At 44.0% G+C, this 25,551-nt stretch overlaps 1 pseudogene; it reads left to right on the forward strand.

Annotated features, from left to right (window-relative positions):
* The window catches only part of LOC133005553 (ERC protein 2-like), a 108,613-nt pseudogene that overhangs the window by 79,617 nt on the left and 3,445 nt on the right, over nucleotides 1–25,551 (forward strand).

Below are 25,551 nucleotides of genomic sequence, written 5' to 3' on the forward strand. Positions count from 1 at the left end.
ACACACGCAAACAAAATGAATGCAGTGATTGACAACCAGAGAAGAGGACAGGGAGGCCACTTCAAGGAGTCAGTGCATTTGGAAACTGCTCTCACCTTCATACTGAGTCTCAGTCTGTCCCCCAGGGAATAAAATCATTCTTTGATTGTTCCTTTTTACTTCATCACTCTGTTAACACTGCCCTCCTTGACTTCCTCTGGGTATTAAATGGTCTTCCCCCCCCCCACCCCCTCTCTTTTTTGTCCGCATTTCTCCCTTTGTCTTGTTCTATCTCTGGACGGGTGGAAGAGGGCCTGGAATTTATCACACATACCTAATAATTACTATCACAGGAAATGGTCCTGAGGAAGGAGGTTCACTAGGCCTGCTAATTAGTGTTAGTCGCAAACACACACCCACCCACACGCAAAAACACACCCACACACACCCACACACACACACCCACACACACACACACACACACACACACGCACACACACACACACGCACACGCATGCATGCACCTATATGAGGCTAATTAGTGTTATTTGGCTGGTATAGAAGTTTTGGGTCGAGTCCAATCTGATTGGCCCAAGGGAGACTAACACCCCCAAGTTTACCGGCTTGTTTAAATCTCGAGACTAATTGATTGGAAGTCCTGTGTGTGTGTGTGTGTGTGTGTGTGTGTGTGTGTGTGTGTGTGTTTGGTGTGGAGGGGGGGGGGCACATTTAAGTGTGTGCATGAGTGGGCAATTGATTAGGTGGGCCCTGCAGCCATACAGAGACAGCCTAGGACACAGCACCCAGTGACGGCCTCCTTAACGGCAGCCCTGCCCTCAGGGTCACCAAAGGAATGAGGGGGTCAAGCGAGTAGGTAATGTTGGTGCAGATAGACATGGTCGTTAAAGCAAATCTAAATTTGATTTTAGATGTATACACACACACAGGTACTCACTTTTGCCTAAAGTACAGGTGGATATTTGCGGAGATGGAGGAAGGGGTTAATGGGAAGGGAACAGACGGCATGCAGCAGTGAGAGTTGTAGGAAGAAGGAGGGATGGGTTATTTGAAATGCAGCTGCATGTAATATGTTGTTGCATGGGCGGTGTTGTAAAACAGCCTTTAAAACAGTGGCTTAGTGAAATGCCCGCATGGTTTACCATTATGGGCACATGAAAATGCTGCTGTACCCACACAAGTGAGTCAGTGGGGCTTACTGGCATATATTCGCACACTGTAAACACCTCCCAGCCTCTGTGGTTGGCACCCACACCTGAACTGTGGCTCCTGTTTTTTCCACTTCTGTGGCTTCTCTGGCCACATCTGCCTTTCCTTATCTGGGTGTATGTATGTCTCTGTCTTTTCCTCTCTGTGTCTGTGTCCTTCCCTCCTCACGATGCACAAACACATCAGAAACTAGACTCAGCAGAGCTCATACCACCACCAAGGCCCAACAGTCCCCTTCTGTCACCACATTTATATCCGCCAGATCTTTTATTTGGATCTGCACCATATTTCACACACTCATTCATTTCGGTCCCCATGCCTGACGAACGTTGTTTGCACTCGCAATGTTAAAGAACGGGATAAAATACCGGATGCATACCAAACTTTTATTGGCTGTTTCTTGGCCCGTGTCCTATCCTCACAATCTTTACAGGAGTTTCTGTGAAAACCTGCTGACAAACACAGTAACAAACATCGTAAAAACCATAATCTCATTGGCTGAGGTTGGTGAGAACTTTTTTGCAGTTTTACTTCTACCGATCTCAACTAGTTTTCATCAATCATAGCGACATATTGTTGCATAAAGACTTAAGTGAGGGCTCAGCCTCTCTGACTCTGCTGCTTTGACTGGAGTTTTATTAGTCCTGCACATCTCTCAGTCTTGCTGAGATGGTTCCCAGGAGGTTTTAATAGAGAACAATAGTAGAACGGGCCACTTCCCAGCACTGGGCTGCTCCAACACTGCAAACCAGTCAGAATCCATCACAGCAGCCCCTAGCACTTCTGGAATTGTGTGTTTGTGTGTGTGTTTGTGTGTATGTGCGTATGTGTGCGTGTGTGTGTGTGTCTGATCTGGTTAATTCAGGGATGTAGACCCAAACTGTAATTATCATTATGTACTTCTCGGCAGTGGCAGGAAACAGCCCAAGCAAGTTTGGATGAGCGTGTGTATCCTCACTGATGTGCTCTGAATGTGTTTGTGTCAAAAGAACAACATGTGCATACATGAATATCTGTGTCTCTGTGTGTGTGCGTGTGCATATATTTGTGTGTGCATGTGCATGTGCATGTGCATGTGCGTGCACATAGGAACGATGATGTGAAGAGCATGAGAGCTATTCGCAGTGAAAGATAAGCAGATTGTGCCAGTGGCGATGTGATGATTTTCCCTGCTCTTGTTTTGGCCCTGGTCTTGTTCATTTGGTCTCTGCTAAATGGAGACATATTGGAAACATGACTGTTCTCCTGGGGCCGGTGGGTACTCAGAGTTTAGTGCTGGAAAGGAGAGTTAGGATACGAGGAAATTTAAGGAGAAGGGATGGAAAGAGAATCTGGAGAAAAAAAAATAAATGAGAAAAGAAAGAAGGGCTCAGAGAAGTTAGGAACACCACTTGGAATTCCAATCTCATAAAAGCAAAAACTACATGTGTCATATTTGTTTTTGGACAGAAATTACCATCCACGAGCATCGCAGACATTGTTAACTTTCACAACTGCGTAATAAAAGTTGTGTCTCATTTTTACAAGATCAAAGTTGATGTCCAAGAAAAAGCAAAGCAAACCCCTCGGAGAAGAAAAGGAAAGAGGGAAAAAAACGCACACAAAACTTAAAACCCAAAGTTTATTTGGAGCGAGTGTCACATCTATTCATAATGGCAACCGCAGTTTAATCTGTGCAGTCCTTCATCTTTAAAGCAAGCATCAGTAAGACAGAGGAGGCCTTCATGTGGGCGGACAGACTGCACAAGAGACAGGACTGGTCACCACTAAACAAACAAAACAGGAATCCTGCAGCGGTAAAAATGGCTAGAGGGAGTGTGAACAAAGACGATGGCACGGTTTTCAGGATGAAACAAAGAATCCAGACAGTGTGTGTCTGACTGATTGAAAATGTGGGCATTCATCACTCTCCTGATATGAGGAATATGCATGTTTATGTCTGGAGGTATTTCAGCCAGGATCAGAGAACTCTGTAACCACGTTGATGTGTTGAGGGTGAACAAGACTTCCTGACATTACTGTAATGGATACCTCAGTTCTTTAATATGTGTACATTTATACATTCATTATAGAGTGATACGTGCTCGATGAAAGAATGAGGTTGAAATTCCTCTTTACGGAGGTTGGGGTGTGTTTACTTTGATTTCTGTCTGTGTTTATGCTGAGCCTGTAGAACCTGTTGATGCATTTAAAATAAACATTATTTTATTAGTTATTACATTAAAGTGGAATGCACAAACGTCAAAGTCATACACAGCAGAGGAATTCGTAGAACCTTAATGTGTAAACAAATGCTTCATGTAGATTTATATCTTGTCTCATAAACAATGTGGAGGTTATATCCATATATCCGAGGTGGTAGTGCGGACAGGGACAAGATGGCTTTCCAAAAAAAAAAAAAAAGAATATGGGGATCAGGTGTAATATTCAAACTGCCTTGACTTCATGACAACTTGACATACTAATAATATAAATACTTGCTCAGTAGAATTTACAAACTGATGCACCTTAACCAAAACTGTGACTGTGAAAGATAACAGTTATTTTCCACTTCTTTTCACCGTACTTTATTAACTGTGTGTTTGTTCTCAGTGCAGGTGAACAACAGTATTAATATAAAAGGAACAAAACTAGACTGACTATGATTCGAGCTTGTCAATACATCGAGGGGAAACTTCTAAGCAGCCGTCTAAGTGGTGAAAGGGTTAATTCTGACTAACACTGACTAAACAGGTGCTCTAACCCCTAACCCGTCATAAAAGGCCTCATGCAGGAAATAATTTAGAGTGACGTCATGAATGAAATTAAAAAGTACATGTGTTTCTTTACTCTGCTCTCTCTCTCTCTCTCTCTCTCTCTCTCTCTCTCTGTCTCTCTCTCTCTCTCTCTCTCTCTCTCTCTCTCTCTGTCTCTCTCTCTCTCTCTCTCTCTCTCTCTCTCTCTCTCTCTCTCTCAACATATCTAACATGTCTCTGGTCCATTCTAGCCATGGGTCCACGAGTTCAGCATTTACTGAAATCAAATGTGTGTGTTTGGCCTCTGGTTACACACTCGATTGAATTAGAGAAATGGTGTGCATGTGCACATGCACTTACTTACTCACACACAGCCTCACAGGGACACAGATCTCTATTAAGTTAAAAAAGAGAGTTGAGTGTCTTCTTCCATCGCGAGGGCTTTTATGTGATAAGATCAGCTCGGGGTGATCTCCTATGCAGAATTCCTGAGCACATCAAACAACAGTAAACCACATCACAGCAGCAGGAAGAGCTCAGCTCCATTAGCCAGCCCATAAAGAACATGTGTGTGTGTAACAGGAGAGCTACGCGAGCCACTACAAAAGGTTTACACACATAGGACAAACATAGAGAGGTATGCAGTCCGCTGACATGCTCACAAATTGATGAGCGTTTGAGTGCAAGTGCACAAACGTATGCGCGCACGAACGCCGCTGTTTATTTGTAGTGTGAGGCAACAACGCCAAAGCTCAGAGTTCCTGTCGCATATGCTCAGGCACATTTCCACAGAAATACACATGCACTCGCACACATATGCACATCGTTGTGGCTCTTTCAATAACATCTAAGCACATTCTGCATTTCATTCATTCTAACTGGGTCTTAAGCTTAAAATAATGGTTTTGGTTAAAACTAAAATTGTCCAGCATGCAGGCTGGGCCGTGATACTGTCCTGGTCTCTCAGTGACAAGACAGAAAAAACAAGAACGGAGAAATCTCTTTGCAGGCCAGATGGCAGTCATTAGCTTCATTAGTACACAACTGGCTCAGACATGCCCCCTTCACACAAGTACACACACCCCAACACCCTCGGTACAACATCTCCATCCTGTCCTCCTTCACCTTTTTTGTCGAAAGACAGGTCTCCCTTATGAGGTGTTTAGTGACGAAAGGCTAAAGAGACACCGGGAGAGAGCAGGAGAGAGAGAAAGAGACAAAGAGACAGAGAGGGAGAGAGTTGTTTTTAAGGGGGGCGAGAGGGAAAAAGAGGTCAGCCCAGATTGAGTTTACCCATTTTTCTTCGATTGATTTGAAACAGATCTCGACTGCGACTCTTGTCCAAGCCACAGGCAGTGAGATATCACCCTTTGCTCCGGCTCCAGAGGATCTGATTCAAACTGGATGTCCATCAGTCACTGTGACTAGCCAACAACAGGATGTCTTAATCATCGACTGTGCAGGAGTGAGCTGGGAACAAAACGGAGAGAGAGAAAAAAAATCCACGTTTAAAACTGCATCCCACAACAGTACAGTCAGGAAATCATGTATCGACATATTGTGGATAGAGACAAATTTGTTCCATTGACAGAGTGAAATGAAGAGAGAGGGCCCACCCGGCTCTCGGCTAAACCATCCCAATGTGTATTAATCCAGAGGATTACGCTGCCTGCTAGCATTACACGCATTCCCGTGCCAGTCAGCGATGCTCTGCCCACTGAGGTTAACCTTTCATGCTGAAGATGACACACGCACAAACAGCATTATTGCCGCTGATGCCACACAGAGTGCCAGCACACAGTGACCGCACAATTGTTGCTGAGACCGAAATGCGAGATTGTGTGTGTGGGTGGGTGGGTGTGTGTGTGTTGTGGATGGAGGCTAATGGTAGCAGAGACTGGTTGATGGCGAGGGGGAAACAGAGGGTGTTCAGAGAGGAGTTATGCACTATGGCAGGCCCTAATTGCTTGCGGCTCCTGTTGTGTGTTTAGCTTTGTTTGAGCATGTCCAATATAACCAGTCACAAGGGAGCCTCTGCCAGAGCAAACACACACACACACACACACACACAAACACTGTGCTGAACCCCAGAGAGGGCTTTTATGGTGTTGAAGACTTCAGTAACATGACACCTAGGGCAAACACTGAGTAATAAAGCAATCGCGGCACATTGTTTAGATCCTCCTCCAGGCATGGTTTGTTTATCAGACGCAGAGTGTCTCAGTTTCCTGACATCAGCGGCCCGACATGTCACATTTTGGGGGTTTGGCGCACGATAAACGTATGAGCATGCAAACAGAAACATTGGCACAAACAATTCACATGCGGGATAAACACTGAATCCATTCATGCACCCTTGCACAGAAGCACAGGCCCACATGTATCTGCACGCATGCCACACTGGAGACATCTTGACATGTCAGTCACAGCGTGTTTCGTGCCAGTGTTTCCCCAAACCTCTAAGCCGGTTCCTGGTATGTCTGACTGCATGACTGCAGATAAAAGGGCAATAAACATCTCCCTCTTGCCTGCTAACTCATACTTCTCACGTGCTCCTCACCTCCCTTTTAAAGTTGATGTTGTGTGACACAGAGAGATTTTCACGTCCAAATGTTTGTGCGTGTGTCCGTGGCATTCCCCCGGCTGAGTCTTTTTCGGGATCTTCTGGAGCTCCGAGGTGGTCTCCAGCCTGTCATCTGCACAAAAAAAATTAAGAGCTCTGTCTTTCATGCACACCATGCCATCACAGCGTAGCTATAAAACGAACCTGGGGTTGTAAATGATGCACACCTGCATTCTCTCTGTTGTATCTAACAGTGGCAGGAGACCTAACAACTCTCCGACATACACCATGGCCACAATTTACAACACACTCACACACACCTAAACAAATGTTCTCATGCAGGCATACAACGCGGTGGCCGGAGTGAGTCCAGGACTGTGTCATTACAATCTAATCAGATTTATTGTTAAGTTGCGTTGGAAATGGGAAAACGTCCTTAAATGAATCATTTAAAGACAATTAAAGGCAAAACTGAAACCTACCTGCTCATTGTAAACATTTAGTCTATGAGAGACAGTGTTTGTCTCCCTCTGATATTCAGTATTAGAGAATATGACATTGCAAAATTACATTTGAATTTATGGATCATTATTGTGATGTATTTTTTGTATATTTGTATGAGGGAATCGAAACAACATGAAATTAAGTCTGAATCGTATTTAAAGATGGACGACATGACAGCTCCCCAAAAGTGAAGCCAAAGTGTCTCTATCGCCATCTTGTGGCTGGCTGCAGTATAGGTTACTAAGAGTCCTCCTCCATGTTAACGGATGGGACATGGACCAAATGAAAAAGTCAAATCACATGTTAAAACATTATTCTCAAAGATGGTGTCTGTCACTGTAGGTAGTTCTTACCACTCTGATGTTTTTGCTTTGTCCAAACCTCCTGATTGACGGCTTACACTCGACTTGTGATTGATCGAGTGGGTGTTCGGGGGGGACCTCACTACCTGGGCTCCATCTGACTGCTTCTGCTTGGACTGTGGCTCCAAATGCACAAGATTGCTGTAATTGTTTCTAGGATATTTTAGCTTTGTCTGCGCAATATAAGGAAGTGGATAAACATTATCCATCTTTATATACAGTCTATATGGTCATACATGTGAAGATGTAATGTTGAGTGTCATAGCTGAAAGGCACTCATAAAGTGTGATGTCAGTAGTGCATCCCATAAAGCTATAGTTTTATATCTGTGTGTGTGTGTGAGTTTGAGAGACACAATGCAAATGTGAGCATGCATAAGGAAACCATTAAGTTAATGAATGCACTCTCACCCCCACTTCTCAAATGTCAGTGGAGCACATCCGCGTCTTCACACAGAACAACACATCGTAACCCTCTTAACGGCCTGGACTCAGCATGTGCACACGCACACACTCACACACATAGAGGCACATGCATTGAGCCGTGTCCCTCCTCTGCACATAAACACAAACACATTTTGACTTGTTGTATGCATTTTAAGTTTATGTGTAGCAAAGTTGAAATTCCTATCGAAACTCAGAGCATCAGTTCAGCACAGAATTATCATTTCAGAATCAAAAAAAGAAATACAACAACCAGGTCACACACATGCACACACTCCCGTTTGTAACCATAGCCAGCAAAAGCACTGAGTGGAAGCCATTGTTAAAATAACTGTGATGTAATCTACCAAGGCAGCTGGCTTGGCCGTGTGTGTGATTGTTATCTATCTGGAAATCACTGAGTCTGTCAGCAGCATCTGACTGCACACTACCACTGGTCCCTTTATTAAAAACCAGACGTATTCTGGAATCCATGTTCAAGTGTGGAGGGCCGGCAGAACACTTAAAGCAGCTCAGTACAGTCTGCGTTTATGTGTGTGTGTGTGTGTGTGTGTGTGCTGTCTGTGGATCCACATATATTAAGAAGCATGTTATGGAGAAAAAGCAGAGAGAACTTAACAAGGACTCAAGGTAACCATGCTGAGTCCAGACGCAGGCAGCAGTGATTACCAGGCATAACACTTTTTCTGTTTCATGCTTGCATACACGTGTGCTCACTTGCAAACACAATCGCCGCGTCAATTTTCAAACTCTCGTAAAATTTTCCAAACACGCACTTTCTCCGAATGAGAAAATACCGATATGACAGGAACGCACGTAGTTTGAATGTGTCTTCTCACACGAAGCTTATTAACAACTATACTTTACAAGTGAGGTTATGTCTCCATTGGGAATTCACACCAAAGGCCAAACAAGCACATGCAATGATACAACAGGTTCAATGTACTAGAGGCGTGATCTGTCTACACTAGCTTCAACGTACAAATTACCCAGATTATAGAGCGGTGTGGGTGTATATGTCTGTGTGCGTGTGTGTGTGTGTGTGGATGTGTGCGCTCAGAGATATGTGTGAACCTCCCAAATGTGTGTATTCCAGTGTGTATTGACAGGGAAATAATGGTAAGTTTTTGTTTTTTTTATCAGAGGGCCAGGTAGTAATCATGTCACTCTTTGATCCTATGATCCTCACTGATCTACCTAAATATACAGCCGACCTGTCCAGGCCTGGCAACAGCTCCTCTAATCAGCACCCTCACCCAGCCGACGGTGTGTGTGTGTGTGTGTGTGTGTGTGTGTGTGTGTGTGTGTGTGTGTGTGTGTGTGTGTGTGTGTGAGCGAGAGAGAGATTGTCTGTCTTTGTGTCTGCATCTCTGCCCCTCTTTCATGAGACTTTACTTCAAATATATGTGTCCCTCTCTACACTGTAAAGTGTAAAGTAGGCTAATGGCGCCTATATAAGTAAGTATGTGGTCAGTGCGTTTGTGTAGCAGACTGTAAAGAAAGCATGTGGTTCTTCCTGCTTCAGCACGGAGCACAGCAGTACGAGTCTTTTCTTGTATCTACTTACATTTTACCATCCTTCATTAAAGAAAGCTATTAACAGAGGCTGGAATCACAGGATAGCTAATTATTAGCAGATGTCAGTGTGTGTATGTGTGTGTGTGTGTGTGCTCAGTCTACGTGTTAATTTACATGCATGCAGCTTTGTATGAGCAGGTGGTTAGTGCATTTACTCAAACTCTGTACACTCAGAGCTAAACACTTTCTGACTGCAATGCATTTATTTCATAGCCATAGTTGCAATTGAAATAAAATCTATAAGATAATGTGAAATCTACAATCAGCAAATAATAATAATAACTTTATTTGTATGGCACTTATCTAAACGAGGTTACAAAGTGCTTCACACAAAAGTCCAAGGCAAAATGAAGAAACGATTGTAATAAAAGATATTCTCTTCAGTTCAATTTAAGAGTCAAATCATAACAAGTCAAGACCGTAGGTTTATAGCGAAACCCAACAGTTCCCACAATTAGAAAACACTTTAGAGAAAAAATGGGGGGAGTGGAGGTGGGTGGCAAAGAGGGAAGAGAAGAGAGAGAGAAATTATCATGAAGATGCATCCAACAAGATATTACAAATTACACATTTATTTGAATTAGATCCAACTCCAACAGCTAAATTAAAATACTACCACAATTGAAAAAAACACAATTATGCTGAAAATAAAAAATATAAAAAAATTGTAGCAATTTAACACTGCACTGTTTGTTTGATTCGAAGCAAAATTACTACACAGATTGCCAAGAAGTGGTGGAAGGATGTGGTGTATGGATGTGGTGTATGGATGTGGTGTATGGGTCATAAATCCTGATCTTTATGAAGAAAAAAAAATATCAGACATATTTTGGAAACTGAAATCTATGAGTGTGTGAAATTTGGTGCAGCTTGATTGAGTTTAAGGGGACTGTTGGTCCTTGACGGAGATATGAGCCCAAATAGAGTGACATTTTAGTACTGGTAATTCTTCTGTTCTTTACTAATATTCAATTTTCAGCGCGGAACTTTTACCTGTATTAATGGTGTATTTTTTTGTTGTGGTGTGTAATTCATTAAAGTGGTAATAATGTCAACAAAGTCAGACAGGTTAGTCCTTTAAAAAATATATATTTACCTGTGAGTCTGTAATACGGATTATTATTACGGATTATTACGGACGTGGCAGTATGTATTTTTAGCACTGTTCACATTATTTAAAGATTTATGTCATTTTGATTGTAAAAATGTTTTCACTTCAGAATTAAGTTTCAAAACCACATTTTACCTTAAAGAAAAACACACATCTCATTATTTAGTCACAGTTCAGGTTTCATTCTATGCAGCTGGAAAGACACACAACATATTCTGCGCAGTTTTTCCAGATATGCAGCTTTTTGAATCGTTGAGCTCATGTGGCTGTGATTGGAAATCGCTGTGATTGGCCGATGGAGTGTGGGGTGAATGTTAGTGTGACCCTGCGTGTCCTTTACACACTGACGGGAAATCGACCGGTCCAAGCTCCAAGGAAAGCTATAATTCTGAGAGCAATACAGGCCAAAGGAGCGTACACACATCTTCTCTCTCAAGCGCGCCTACACGCACTTTCAGCTTGCACAGAGCAAAGTCCTAGCTGTGCCGTAGTAACCACATTAATTGGGTTGTGTAATTGTCTGGCAAAGCATTGTGGGAAACAGCCCATACAGATCTGTCCCTTCACCTCAAACCACTTTTTAAACATGGACTCCCATCGTCATGACAGTGCTATCCAGGAAATTGCTGAACATGTGTGGATATGAGTGTCTGAGCATCTGTGTGTGTTATTCAGTAATAGGCTGTATGTGTATGTGTTACTATGGCTCCTTTAAGGGAAGTGAGTGTTGTGGCCTCCCATTCCACCGCATGTCGGCTGTGGTTCGGCTGTGGTCCACCGCCAGGCCCTACATTTGGAACTCAGAAAATACACCAGGGGTACTCGCTCCCTCTGTTTTCTGGACCCGTCTTTCATTGGTTTGTGTGTGTACGTGTGTATTTTGGGTGCACGTTTGTGTGTGTGTAATAGTCCGCCACTGTGTTGTACTCTGTGCCCCTGATATTTTAAGGCTTTTTGGCCCCACGTCATGAGTGTGCGCTGTGTTTCCAGGCTGCAGTTAGATGACCGGAGTGAGAGAACCCGTACGGAGGACAGGAAAAAGGCAGGAGGAATGGGGGGGGAGAGGAAAGCAAGGCGGGTAATTGAAGGGTTCAGGGTAATACTTAGGCCAAGGATGGCTGTTTCAACGTGTTTGCATAACCTCCTTGAACTTAATATTTAGCCCCACTCCGGAGTGAGTATAGGGCACAGCGGAGCCAAATAGAGAATGATAGAGGGAGCGAGAAGTGGAATGATAGAGAGGTCCAAGTCCAAGGTGTCTCTCCTCAGATGAGAAGCTTCTCTCTTTGATGAGCAGCAGAGGAGGGGGCGGAGGTGACGGAATGAGGACGGAGAGACAAAGTGCTCGTGCTGAACTTGACAGGAGGTTATATATTTTTTTTAAATGATAGTGTGAATCACAGAGGGACTCAATTTTTCAGTGATGCAATGCAGAAGGTGTCCTCCCGGTATTTTAAGTTTACATTAGCAGCAGTTTGGAGAAGCGACTTCAGCTCCTTTCAATTCTTATGCCGACATGTGAGATTGTGGGACAGTGTTGTGGCCGGATCAGAGACAGACCAGTGGGGGGGTGCGGCATATCTCATCAGTGTTTTAAACTGAAGCCTTAGTGCTCTCTCTTAACACACTGCATATGTGTGTATGTTCCCCCCCTCCCTTTGTGTGTGTGTGTGTGTGTGTGTGTTCGTACAGTAGTGTGACTGCAGCAGTGTTACTCATTCTGTGACCCTCACCTCTCTCTCTCTCTTAGATGACAGGGAGCTTTAAACAACCCAGCTGCTGTATGTATGTGTGAGTGTGTGTGAGTGTATAGGTGTTCCTGTCTGCAAGGCAGGAGAGCCCTACACGTGTCCAATACCCCCCCGTCTCATTTCTTGTGCCTTGGGGAGACACTGTCAGTCAGTTGAGTGACAATAAAGACAGAAAACAAACCTCCCACATTGAGGGAATGAAAATCGCTGCTCAGCTATTGGATGGGATCCCTTGAGGTTTTGCGGTCAGAGCTCTCCTCATTGGTCGAAACTGTAGAGGGAGGCCTCGTGCCAGACAGCTCTGGATATGGATTGTGTTTTGGATTGTTGTTTTTCTCGCGTTTACTGTGAAAGGCTGAGGTTACGAAGAAACGAAAAAGTAGGAGCCAATACGGGCATACATGGAGACAAGGTCATCCAAATTGGAAAAAGATGCCAGTGACATCATAATCAACACTGACATCCCCCTGAGCCGTTATTTATTTATCCATCTTCTTTTTACAACAACAGGAATCCACCAACCTCTCGCTGATCCACAGAAGCTGATGCAACAGAGCTGGAAGTGAGAGAGGACAAAACCCACTGGTTACTCTTGTCAGACTGTTGGCACATAATAGTTCAACATTTTAAGGGAATTTGTTTATTTGCTTTCAACCCCGAAGAGTTAGATGAGGAAATCGATATTGGTCTCATATGTGTCTTAAATAGAGCTTTAGACTTGGAATGTGCTAAGATGAGGTTAGTAAAAGGACTGAAAAAAACGGGAAAACAAGTAAATAGAAGTGAAGAATGCACCTGTCAGTGCCTCAAAATGTTTCTTATTTCCTCAGCCAAGGACTAATGTTTGTCTGCTTTGTCTGTCTGTTAGTTAGCAGGATAACACAACAACTACTACAACTATTACTACTAAACTTTAAGTACTTGGTTAGGAAAGAAAACATTAAATTCTTGTTTGGATCAGGGCACGGATTTTTCTTTTACTTTCTTTAACATTGTGAGGTTGGGCGTTATTCAACATTTCCGTTGATTTCTCAGATAAAAATCTGACATGTTTAGGAGACAGATGTTAATAAGTATGTGCAGTTTGGTGCACATCCAAATAAAAACGCTTAGGGGTTTGGTCGGGCTTTGGCAGAGGTACTGAATGCCATTCTAGTTACTGCATCCTACTTGTTTAATTCTTACATATACAGAAAATATCAAGTCGACAATCCTCAAATTTAAGTTAATTCAGAGCTGCCTTAAGTTTTGTAGTTCACTAATCTGTGAACACAAGTGTTGGTGTTGCCATACAAACACGATGGTGACAAACTTGGCCAGACCCCCTCTCATAAAAACTTCCTTAAAGACCCGAGTAAAAAAACACGATGTCTCATTAATCATTAGAGATGTTTTATAGCATATTTTTGCACTTGGAGAGAGAGCCAGGCTTTTTCTTCTTTCATCAGTTCTCATGCTACTTTTAACATCAATCTTCTTATCTCACTTTCTTGGGAAGGGAGCAAATAAACACGTTTCTCACAGTGTTGAATAATTAATAAAAATGTCACATACAAAACATTTTGATATTACAAGAGGCAGGAAGATTGACAAGATGTTGTCTTCATCTCACACACACACACACACACACACACACACACACACACACACACACACACACACACACACACACACACACAACCACCTGGTCTCTTTCTCTCTGGCTGGAATGCAGTGGTGGTCGTCTGGTCCTGCTCATCTCTCTGGGAGCAGTCAGCCATCTCTCCTCGTTCCTGCTCCCACTCTAAACATTTGGCTAGTTTTGGCAGATTTGTTGATTTTTGTCCCCGCGTATTTTCCCCCTTGTTGCTGTAAAACTGATACATACTCTTTCAATTAGAACTCCCCACCACCACCACCACCGCCACCTCCACCACCGCCAGTCTGAGCCCTAGTGTGGGAGTGGGGGTGAGCAGAGTAAGTGGGTTGTATATTTTATTAGTGAAGTGAAAACACACACAACCTGGCCAAGTTCTGGTAGAGCCATCTGCTGTCATGGATGTTTCTTGGGAAGCACGGCTCAAGGTTAGCATTCAAAGTTTGGCATTCTTGCGCAGGATTAGCACGTAATGGCTAATGTAACTGCTCACAGGGAATATTGAAGTGGATGTACATTTCCAAACTTGCATACAAACTGTGGGCATGGATGGATCCCATGTTGCAGAATAAGATGGATAAATCCAGGAAAGCCAACAGGAGGAAGTGTGTAATAGGTAAATCTGGCATGTGGCTGCAGGTTAGCTGTTGCAGGTTAACATGGAGCTAATCCCGCCTGAGGTAGCCAGAACTCGGACCTCATAAAAATGCATTTAACCCACATTTAGAGTTAAAAAACAGATTTAACATCTCTACTGGCTTTGCACTAAGCTTACCAAATGAAGCCAGAGCATGTGTTTTATGTTGGAAATAGACATTTTCCCTACCTCCTCAGTTGTAAATAACACAGTCTTCCAAGGGCCATAAATAATAGTGTCACTCAACCATGCCCCATTCTCATGTCCTCTGCTTGCTCTCACCACAGGCCTCTAGAACCCGCCTAGCCTAGGGGCCCCCGGCTTTGTGCCGCACCTTCACACACTTACAATCAAGGAACAGCCATAAAATGCCCGTGGAATGTCTCTGCAGAGCCGGACAGTTAAGTGGTGGAAATCCATGATCACAAACTAGAAGGACTCATAATGGATGCTCTGGGAACAGATATAAGTGGACTCCCCATGTTCTCTGCTAACAAAATACATCACACATGCCCATAAGGACATGAAAGCACAAATGGGCGCACGGACAGGGAAATGCAAGCACACATGCACACATGCACACACTGCACTTAGGGGCAGACAGTATTGATGGTTCCCTCGGGCATCACACGGACGCATCTGTTTCTGTCCCACCGACTCTGCACACTCATAATTTCAAGTAAGTCATAACACAAATTATAAACACATATCCCTCAACCGTGACGCCTAGGAATAACAACATGGAGCACAGTGAGCTGATTTAGGGTAGGCTGGGACTTATAAATCTTTACCTTTGCTCCTTTCTTCTCTTCCTCCTCTCTCTCCTGCCTCTTTTCTCTCTCATGCAGAGCAGGTAGCAGCCACTCTTGTGCAACACGTACACTTCCTCTGTTCTCTTGCCCTTGTCTCTTGACACCTCTTCTTTTTTGGCAGTTTTTATTCCTGCCACAGTCTACACCCCTTCACCTCTTTTTCCTCTGAATTTGTTTTGAGCGAATGTACGCATGTGGGTGTTTACGCTCACTCTTGACCCCATCTTAACCCCCTCGTCACCCTGAAATCTGTCTGGCCTGCCAGTCGCCCATCTGCTCTGTGACATCACGGTCCTTTTTTTTCCGACAGCATCCCGACCTCGTAGACGTCTTCATCAAAGTATTCTCTCCTCATTTTTCTTTTCCTTTGTCCTGAATTATCTCCTTTTCCCGCACGACTACTTTCTCCTCTCTTCTTTGACTCTTTGCATTTCAGTTTTTTTTTTCTTTCCCCTGTTTTTCCTCTCACCTCTCATCGCATGGTCATGTACTTTAGCCATCCATCTCCCACCTCCGTAGATCTGAATGTCTCAATTTGTCCCAGGGACCATGAAGGTTCAATTGGAATCACATGTTGTGGTCCAGCAGAGAATTTCTCCCCGTATAAATAAGATATCATCCCAGCGGATGCTGTTCAACAAAACCTTGCGTGCTCTCAATGCTTATATTAAATATGAGACATGAGGTGTATATAAATGCACAGATGTTTATCTTATCACTTTAACTATTGTTATCTCACAGAGTAGGAAAAAGTAGACGGGTTTCTTTGGGGTTTCCAGCAGCAGGATTTATTTTTCCTTTTATTGGAGTCCTTTTTCACTTCTCTGTGCACGGGGTCTGACTTTTATGAAGACTAATCACAAGTTTGTCATGAAAAAGCATTACGTTGTTGCCCTTTCAATCGGACAGGAAATGAAGATAATCCTTTGTTTGTCCAGGATATGCCAAGTCTAAGTTAAGCAGGGAGCTAGACAAGAGGGGAGGAAAAAGAGACGCTTCACCCACTCAAGATCAGCAGATACAGTCCAAGCATTTCTCTCTCTCTCTCCCCCCCCCCCTCTCTCTCTCTCTCTCTGTGTGAGTGTGTGTACGTGTGTCTGACTGTGTGTGTATTTTATCAGATAGATGATCCTGTCTGCTAGATTCATGTTCATTGCAAGTGTGTTGTACGGTGAAAGCCAAATGGCCTCTCAAATTAGATCTGATTAAATACTCCAGTGTGATTCAGGTTCAAAGACTGTTACTAATAATAATCAGCAGATACATGAGGACACACACACACACTCCATGCGTGCACACAACCACTGATTGAGGATGTGGGAGACAAAGTTTACAGGCTGGCTAATCATAATAATGCCCCTTTTTTTATTGTTTTAGGAAGTCATCATTCAGCAGAATCCTGCAGTTCTACTCAGAGAGCAGCCACAGGGAGACTGTGCCATATATTCTGCTGGCTTCATTTAGAGACTGGAAGTGATTTAACTTGCAGTGAAGCGTGGAGGTCAATGTGGTTCAAAGGTTTCATTCATTCAGGCTCAGAACGTCTCATGCTCAATTAATAATGTCCAGCTCGGAAGTCTGTACCTGTGCTAATGAATGCAGGTGAGAGGGAACCTTTTACTCTGATTGCACTGGTTGGCCTAACTTTTTTAATGGAGCTGCACCAGCACATAATTTAGCTGCACCCAGAATCATCCACTTTTCCTTTTGGTGGCACAGTAAGACATTTAAGCTTTATGATTTTTGGGCTGTTTGAGCCATTGGAATTTGACAATTCATTCTTTGTGAATATATATTTATGTTGGCCTTTTTTTATGTCGTAGGATCTGGCTCTGTTGAAGAGTTAGATGAGGCCGTCTCCTCTCCAGTGAAGATACTGAGTTTAGAGTCTTTGTCAGACCGTAATATTCCACTTCATTTATTTGACACCTTTAGTGTATTATGTGTCTCTGTCACAGCGTTTACTCTGGCAGCTTTAATCCAGTTTGGATAGAAATTTTGTCGGGAGTAGGGTCAGGACTTCACAGGTCATGGTCACAACATGGGATCAAAGTTTCAGCCTAGTGGAACAATGAATGCATATATAAATGCAGTTAAAACTGAAACGATCATCAATTCAGTAACAGGTTGTATTTACAGATAATAAGTTGTTAGTGAGTCGATATGACATATTTTAAAACAATAAAAACAAAACAGTACAGCTTGACGTTTACAGCTGCACCACAGATATGCCCACATAATATACGCTCATCAGGTCTAAAAATCTATTTTTACAGTGGGATTATGAATATATTATTATTTTACTGGCTTTACTCAAATGGAATAAAACTAAATTAATAGTTCTTCAATTTGAATTAACAAAATGTTTGAAGTATGTGTTTTTAAGGGGGAATACAGGTGTAGTGTTTCACATTCACATGCGCCTTATTTTGAAAATTCCTTTGTTAAACTTTGCATTTTTTGTCACCGCAACACAAACAAAGTATCACGACACCGAAATCATGTCTTTCAGTAGTTCATTCAGGAGAGGACACTTGATGAATGGGAGTGGAACAGTCCTTGATGAAGTGGGTCAGTGGTGGTCAGAAAGAGATGGATCTATGTTTGGCTTTTTGAGATGCACTCACAGATAAGATAAACCACCCCTTTAACTGGGGTGGGGGTGAGTGACCCTAACCTTTCACCACACTCTTTTCCTGCACCAAAGGGAAGCTGCACAACATCAGCCTCTTACGTTGCGTAAGTGCTCTAGCGGGAAAACTCAGTGAAATAGACAGAATAGTGTTTTTCTAGTTACTTAACAACCTTGATAAACACAATTCCCGAGCTGAAGCTGATGCAGTTAATCCCGAATGTAATAAGGAAATGGATGGGTGGGTATGAGACGAGTTTCCATGTCTGGCAGTGTGGTGCAACGATGGCCATCCAGCGAGCAGGTTAGAGCTGTTAATCTGACACATTGTTTATGAACAGCGACACATTCTTTGCCCATATATGACTCAGTGCATCAGCTTTTCACTCCAGTTAACACAAAGTAAAGGATTTGAGACGCCCTAAGTTTATTAGGCCATGGATGTAAAACTGGGCCGCGTGAAGAAGGATTTAAAAAATCTATCACATTGTTGTTTGATCTGTGGATTTATTTTTACTGAGGATTTATTCGATAAAACTTTAAGAATTCCTTCAACAATTTTGCTTTGTGAATGGCCAGGTCAAGCAGAATAATCCTGCAGTCTAAAGCACTTGCTTTGGTACAAGTGGTCCAGTGTAGGTCTGCTTATATGTGTGTGTGTGTGTGTGTGTGTGTGTGTGTGTGTGTGTGTGTGTGTGTGTGTGTGTGTGTGTGTGTGTGTGTGTGTGTGTGTGTGTGTGTGTGTGTGCAAACTCCCTTTACAGTGAGCATTAAAAGGAATAACAGTGGAGGTGTGGGGAGACGAAAAGTGTCACGGCGATCCTGCCCTATGATGAATGGTGCGATTAGTCGCTTCGATCCATGTCAGGACACACATGCATGCACGCACAAATACATGCACAACATGAGAGCACACACTTGAGCTCACAGTAACACACAGGGGCCTATTAAAGGCCTTGAATGGGAGAATCCAGATGCGGCGTGCAGATAATTGTACTAAAAACACAGAAAATGCAGTCCCAGACCGGCAGGACTTTATGTCTGAGCTCAGCATGTTTATTTTCACAATTGAGTTATTTCTGCAGGGACTGAAATCATGGAATAAAAACACTCCGATGCAGGTCAATTTTTAATTGAGTCCAAAGTGTATTTGCAGCGCACCCACCCTCCTCCTTTTCCTTTACCCCTCACCTCACACATTACGTTTCCATGATGCTTTAATGCCCTCTTAATTTCAAATGCGATTTAAGAGTCGGGAGTTCAGCCATGTTGTGTTTATCCAACTTAAAGTACTTTCAGTTCTGAGACACCAATTAAAGCTTGATACTCTTGTGTTGGTCATTCAGATGAACTGTTTACAGATAGAAAAGACAGAATAAATAAACTCATTCTATTACTGAACAAGGTTGCCTAGAAACCCCCATAAACATGCGTCCTTTTCCTTTATAATCATATTTTTACAGTGTGATGGGGGCAATGAACCAACCAGAGGTGTGTGTGTGTGTCGGTGTTTGTCTGTGTGTGTGCGTGTGTGTGTGTCGGTGTTTGTGGGTTTGCCTGACTACGTATGAGAATATGTTTGTGCTTCTGTGTTTACAAGAGTGGGAGGAAAACATGCGTGTTTGTCACTCCGCTGGATTTATAACATCCTGTTTGATGACGTGGCTAATCATCACTAATCTGCCCCCAACAAGGGTTACGCAAGGCATTCTCCGAAGTCCTGTGGGAGAAAAAAATGTGTGCATCTGGTTGTGTGTATGAGGAACCTTGGGTGGTATGTTCCCTATGCACCTGTAGACAGTCATTTGTTGTCACCCTCCCCTCCTACAGACACACAGTCCCAGACACACACTTATGCTGTGATAAAAGACCAAAGATGTCATATCCTCCTCAGCCTACGCTATTAGGCTCCATTACTCTATTGCGTGCCCATGAGTCACCACTTTTGCAACATTTAGCCAACCACTTCAAAGATGTATGCTTGTTTTCTGTGGAATCTCCGTCTGAGTTTTAAGGAGTTCTGTGTTTGCTCTGACATCAGCATACGTCAAAGGGCCCCCAGCTGCAGATGTGGGTGCTGTGGGATTAACTATAAAATTAAAGAAAACCACATTCCAACTTTTTGCTTTTGATATTTTGTTCCTTAATGATAACATTCCTCCCCGCCCCCTCTGTTCTCCATTTCTTTCTGTCGCACCTCCAGGCAGCATGCTTTGCTGGCAGCCATCAGTGAGAAGGATGCTAACATCGCCCTGCTGGAACTGTCCTCCTCCAAACGGAAGAAAGCCCAGGACGAGGTGATGGCTCTGAAACGGGAGAAAGACAGGCTCATGCACCAGCTCAAGCAGCAGGTACATCCACCACATGCGACCACAAGCTATTTATTCATGCATATAAATGATGAATCAAATTTTACAACTCTCCTGGTCTTAAAGGTGGACTGGCCTGCACATAAATCAAACGAAGCCAGGCTTTGCGGTCACCAGTTCCCAACAGACTCTTGCTCTGTGAATCAAAGCAGGGTTAAGAAATGCAAACCTGAAAGTGAAGCCTTCCCTGCATTTAAACAGTTTCATTGGTAGATGTTTGAACTTTAAAACCAGGAAGTAGATAGTTAATGATTCCCGGTAGTTAACAGAATTCTCTTCCTTGCCTCAAACCACACATACTGCATTCACTCATCATAAGCTAACCACCAGTTAAGCAAAAGCTGTGATTCAAAATCCAGGAACATAAACACATTAGGATTTAGCTAGCTTAACAGTCATGTTGCAATCAGAGCTATTAGATGCACTCAGACTGTCCCAGACACAGTTGGTATCATAGGTGAGTCACCGGCGGACTTTTCTGTCTTCCGTCATGTGGTCAAAGAGACACAATTCCCAGCATGCACACATACCTACACACACACACACACACCTATTTCCCGTGTTGCCCTGGCTCTCAATATGACCCACGACAGATGAAGGTATGTTGATCATTAAGGTCTGTTCAGACCACATCAGTGACTGAGCAAACGTGAACGCTAACGATAATGAGGCGACAGCAGGGAGTCGACATGTACGATCTCCTGAGTCACAGGGGCTTCTGGGAAACATGGTGCATTTAAAAGTCAACAGATGCAACGCGCTGGCTGTGCATTTAAGAGCGAACCCATGTTTGCCTGTGTGTCTCGTAAACGGTAAACAGTTCCTAGGGGGTGCAATTCCACTCAAGGAATTTCAAGGAAAGCCTATTATCTGTTTATCGCCAATGGATGCGTCATGTTTTCCCCGTTGGGTAACAAGCCGTTACAGTCCACCTGATGATGTGATGAGCTCTAATTGCCACGATGTGCCCTCCGGACCTAGAGTGCAGAAGTGGAGGAAAGAGGGGAAAAAGAGGAGAAAGGAGGGAATGGGAGAGGAGGGAGTAGCAGATGCATAAACTTTCTTTGTCTCCACTTTCTCATGCATGCAAACTTACTTAGAAAGAAAGTCTTTGGGTGCACATGCATACAATTTAAATCCATATAACTCTGTACCAGGCCGTGCTATGACCACATAGCACAAGGCCCCTAAAAGAGGGGTACTTTGTCATCGCTTCATGTTTGGAGGGTGTAAGGTAAGTAGTTCCTCTCTGCGCTACTTGGGTTCCTTCTATCTAAAGAATGAGCTCTCTTGAGGTCATGTTGTTCAACATGACACACACCGCCTCTCTGTCTTCTGACCCACTGACACACATATCAGAATAGGTTGCCTTCCTTGACTCCTCATCAGCCCTTTGGTGGAAGGAAACTGACCAGGAAATACCGAAGAATTATGGGACTCAGAGTCTCTAAGGAGAAAGCTGATCTATGGACAGCAGATAGATTTACAGATAGCAGTGCCCTGTCTGACCTCCCCACATCCCTCCTTCAGACGAGCGTGTGTGTGTGTGTGTGTTTGTGTGTGCACAAAGCAGGCGACCTAAGAAAAACTTTCCTGTCTCAGACAGTTCACCCCCCCTTTTGAGGTATAGGCCTTCTTCAGCAGAGTCAAACACACATATACAAAGACCCAGCCACACGCTCACACAAACACCCAGTTTACACTTCCAGTGGAGAGAGTCAGAACAAAGTTGTCCCCATGTGGGAATTTCCTGAGTGGTTCCATCCTAATGATGGATGGCCAAAGTCAATGGGGCTTTGAAGCTGAGAAAAGAGGAATTTGGTCTGCCATTTTCTGGGACTTTCTCTCTCTCCCTTTGCCGCATTGTTTCACTATTTCTTTTGCCTTCACATTCATTTCATTTTTGAACAGACTTGAGCATCCAACTTTCTCTCTCTCTCTCTCTCTCTCTCTCTCTCTCTCTCTCTCTCTCTCTCTCTCTCTCTCTCTCTCCCTCTGAATAGATAGATTTTGTGTTCTCAGATGTGTCACAGAGAACAGATTATATAAAACAATCTGGCCACTTAAAGCTGGTACACTGTGTTGGTCTGTTGTTACTGGGAAAGAATGGCAATGCTGTACACACACAGACTCACACGCACACAAACACACATAGACCTGATTAAAGGAGACTGGAGCTTTCCCCCAGATGCCTGTGTGTTTAAGTCCTCTCTTCTCTCCCTCTCGTGTCCATATGTGTTAATGGAGGCCGGCTCTAATCAAGACAGGCTTGTGATTTATAGAGGGCTTGGACTGAGGTTTGGGATGCAGCTGTAGGCTCTGCAGCCAGGGTTTATCACCGCCATGTTTACAAAAGGGGCTGCGCTTTGATACACAGGCACTGCGCAGACGTACAACACAGGCCAAATCTGTTATGGTTAGACAGGTCAAATGAAGAGCTCTTCTCCTCTCCTCCTCCTCTCCCTTCCTCTCCTCTCCTCCCATCTCCTCTCCTCCTCCTCTCCCTTCCTCTCCTCTCCTCCCATCTCCTCTCCCTTCCTCTCCTCTCCTCTCCCTTCCTCTCCTCTCCGTGCAGCAGTGCCACCTGTGTCTATTCCCGGCTGCCTGATCTACAAGCAGGCCTGGAGGCCATTCCTCAGCTGTTTACTCTGCAGAGCCACTAATTAACTCTAATTAAGACACACTTTCCAACCGCGCGGACATTTTACATGTGCACACCTTCTTCACACATGCACACAGGAATATGTGTGTGAGAGGAGACTGTGCGTGTTTTTTCGCGTGTGCATGTGTCTGTTTGAATAAACTGGATGTTCACATGTGGGCTCTCCTGACCACACAGTTCGTCTCCTCCTGCAGCAATTCATCACTTCATCCATTCCTGTTTGTGTCTCAGTTCATTAAATATTAAGTATGTGCGCACACACACGGTCACACACACACACACACACACACAGACGCACACACACTCATATACAAACACACTCTAGGATGTTTGGCTTCTTATGCTACCAGATATGGTTGTAATTACAGGAACAAGTAGTATGGTTCTTATTAGATTAGCAGTGAGGACTAAACACACGTCAGCCGATTTAACCCTCAGCCACAAATTAGCTTTGAAAATATTTCTCTGCCAGAATTAAACAGCATTGTTAAGCGTTGAGGAGAGGTCTGTGTGGAAGCGGCTCCAGTATGCGCCGTGCAGCAGCAGCACAGTGGTTTCATCAGCTGCATGGTATATGATAGTTTTTGTCCAAACCTCAATGACAGGTGTCCGCTCTGTAGCTGTTGCCCTGCCACACCTGCTGTAGTGTCGACACCTGAGGTCATGGAGGGCCGTACACCTCAACCTGCCCTTTAACTGCTCTAACCACCGGTGTTGTGTCTGTCTAAGCCCTGGCCACGCCCCTCACTCTTCATCTTTATCTCTGTCTCGCTCTGCCCTCAGACCACGGTGTCAATGTTCTCGCCTTTTCTAAGCCGCTCTTCTCCAGTTTATGCTAATTGCTAACCTCTTTAAAACTAGCCACATCCTCTCCTGTGATCCTGTGACTGGCTCGTTTCCTCAGTCATTAGTCCTCAGCTCCTTATCTCAGCAGCAATGTCCTCGGGCCGATGGCTACTGTAACACCACGTCCCCTCCTGCTCTAGCAGCTGACTCAGGCTCTTTGTCTCGTCCTGCCACGGCTGTCTTTCATTCTCAACGAGGAAACCTGCAACATTTGGGATGATGGATGAGTGCATGTCTTTCGTTGGAATCATCTTCATCCCGTACACAATCCCACCTCTCGCTCTGCAGTCAGTTTGCCCTCGGGGGGGAGGTATCTGCAGTAACAGGGAACAAAGCGAAGCCTGTCAATACATCTGCACCCACTCTGTCTCTGTCTATCTCCCTGACAGCTGGCCTCACTGGAGTATAGGCCGATTGTTAATGTTAGTCAGCCGAGGTTGTTATCTCTGTGCTTAGGATCCTGGCAGTATGACAGCCTCTCCAGCAGACACACTAATGCAAACACACACACTCAGAGGACACATAGTCCTACTTAGCCATTTACAGCCGAGCCAAAAGATGCATATTTGAGTGTAATTTTAATCAGTGACATCTTAAATGAGGTTGCTTCACCCAGGCCAGAATGCCTGAGGCCTTAGGCTACACGAGACTATTCCTACTAGGATTCATCTAATCCAATTAAATGATAATCTGCTGTATGGGTGACGTTTGACAGACTTATGATATTTTTATCAGCCACTTTGACTCACTCATTTTATGACCTGTCAAGTGTTGTTAGCAGCTCTGTGTTTTATCATCTTTGATGGCTTTCAACATGCTTCCTCCCCCCCACATCCAAGAATCCCTCAGCCTAATCAGTCTATGACCCGAGAACATTTTTGACAAACAAAACAAGTAGTGTTGGCGATAATAAAGGGCCCAGTGTGTCAGGATATAATTATATGTGGTAAATGTTCTTGTTTATCTCCTTTCCGGCAGACTCAGAGCAGAATGAAGCTGATAGCAGATAACTATGGGGAAGATCACGTCCACCAACAACAACACCATCCTCACCATGCTCACCACATGCATCCGGCAAACGTACATCACAGGAGCCTGCCAAGAGGGCCCCCCCATGCCAACCACCGACCTCCTATGGACCAGGTAAATAGGAATGGGCACACACACACACACACACACACACACACACACACACACACACACACACACACACACACACACACACACACACACACACACACAGAGACACACACACACCAACAAGATTAAAGCTGGAGTTTGTTTACAATATTTGACATGTTGTGGGCTGGCAACCTCATGCTTTTTAAGTTGATGTAATTTTATAGTTGTCATCTGCACCATCACTCAGTTGTGGTCAGACACATGCAGCACAAAATTCCCCCTCACTCTTCTCCTGTCTCTCCTCCTCTAAACCCCATTACTTTCTGCCAAGTTGGTTATTCGAGATAAGAGGCCTGAAGGGGAAAAGCTTCCAAATTGTGGATTGTTTTTGATCGATGGGATTTATTTATAAGTTCAGTTTGTGAGTATTTCATCTCTCGTACCAGCTCCTCTCTCTGTCTGAGTATCACAACCAGACTGCCCTGAGGACAAACCTTATGTCTCTGTTTGAAGAGAGCTGAGGAACAAACTTTGGTTGTTATCAGCGCAGTGTTTTTGTATTTGCGTGAGTGCGTGCATGCC

This window comes from Limanda limanda, chromosome 7, assembly GCF_963576545.1.
Source record: "Limanda limanda chromosome 7, fLimLim1.1, whole genome shotgun sequence".
In the NCBI taxonomy this organism is placed as follows: Eukaryota; Metazoa; Chordata; class Actinopteri; order Pleuronectiformes; family Pleuronectidae; genus Limanda; species Limanda limanda.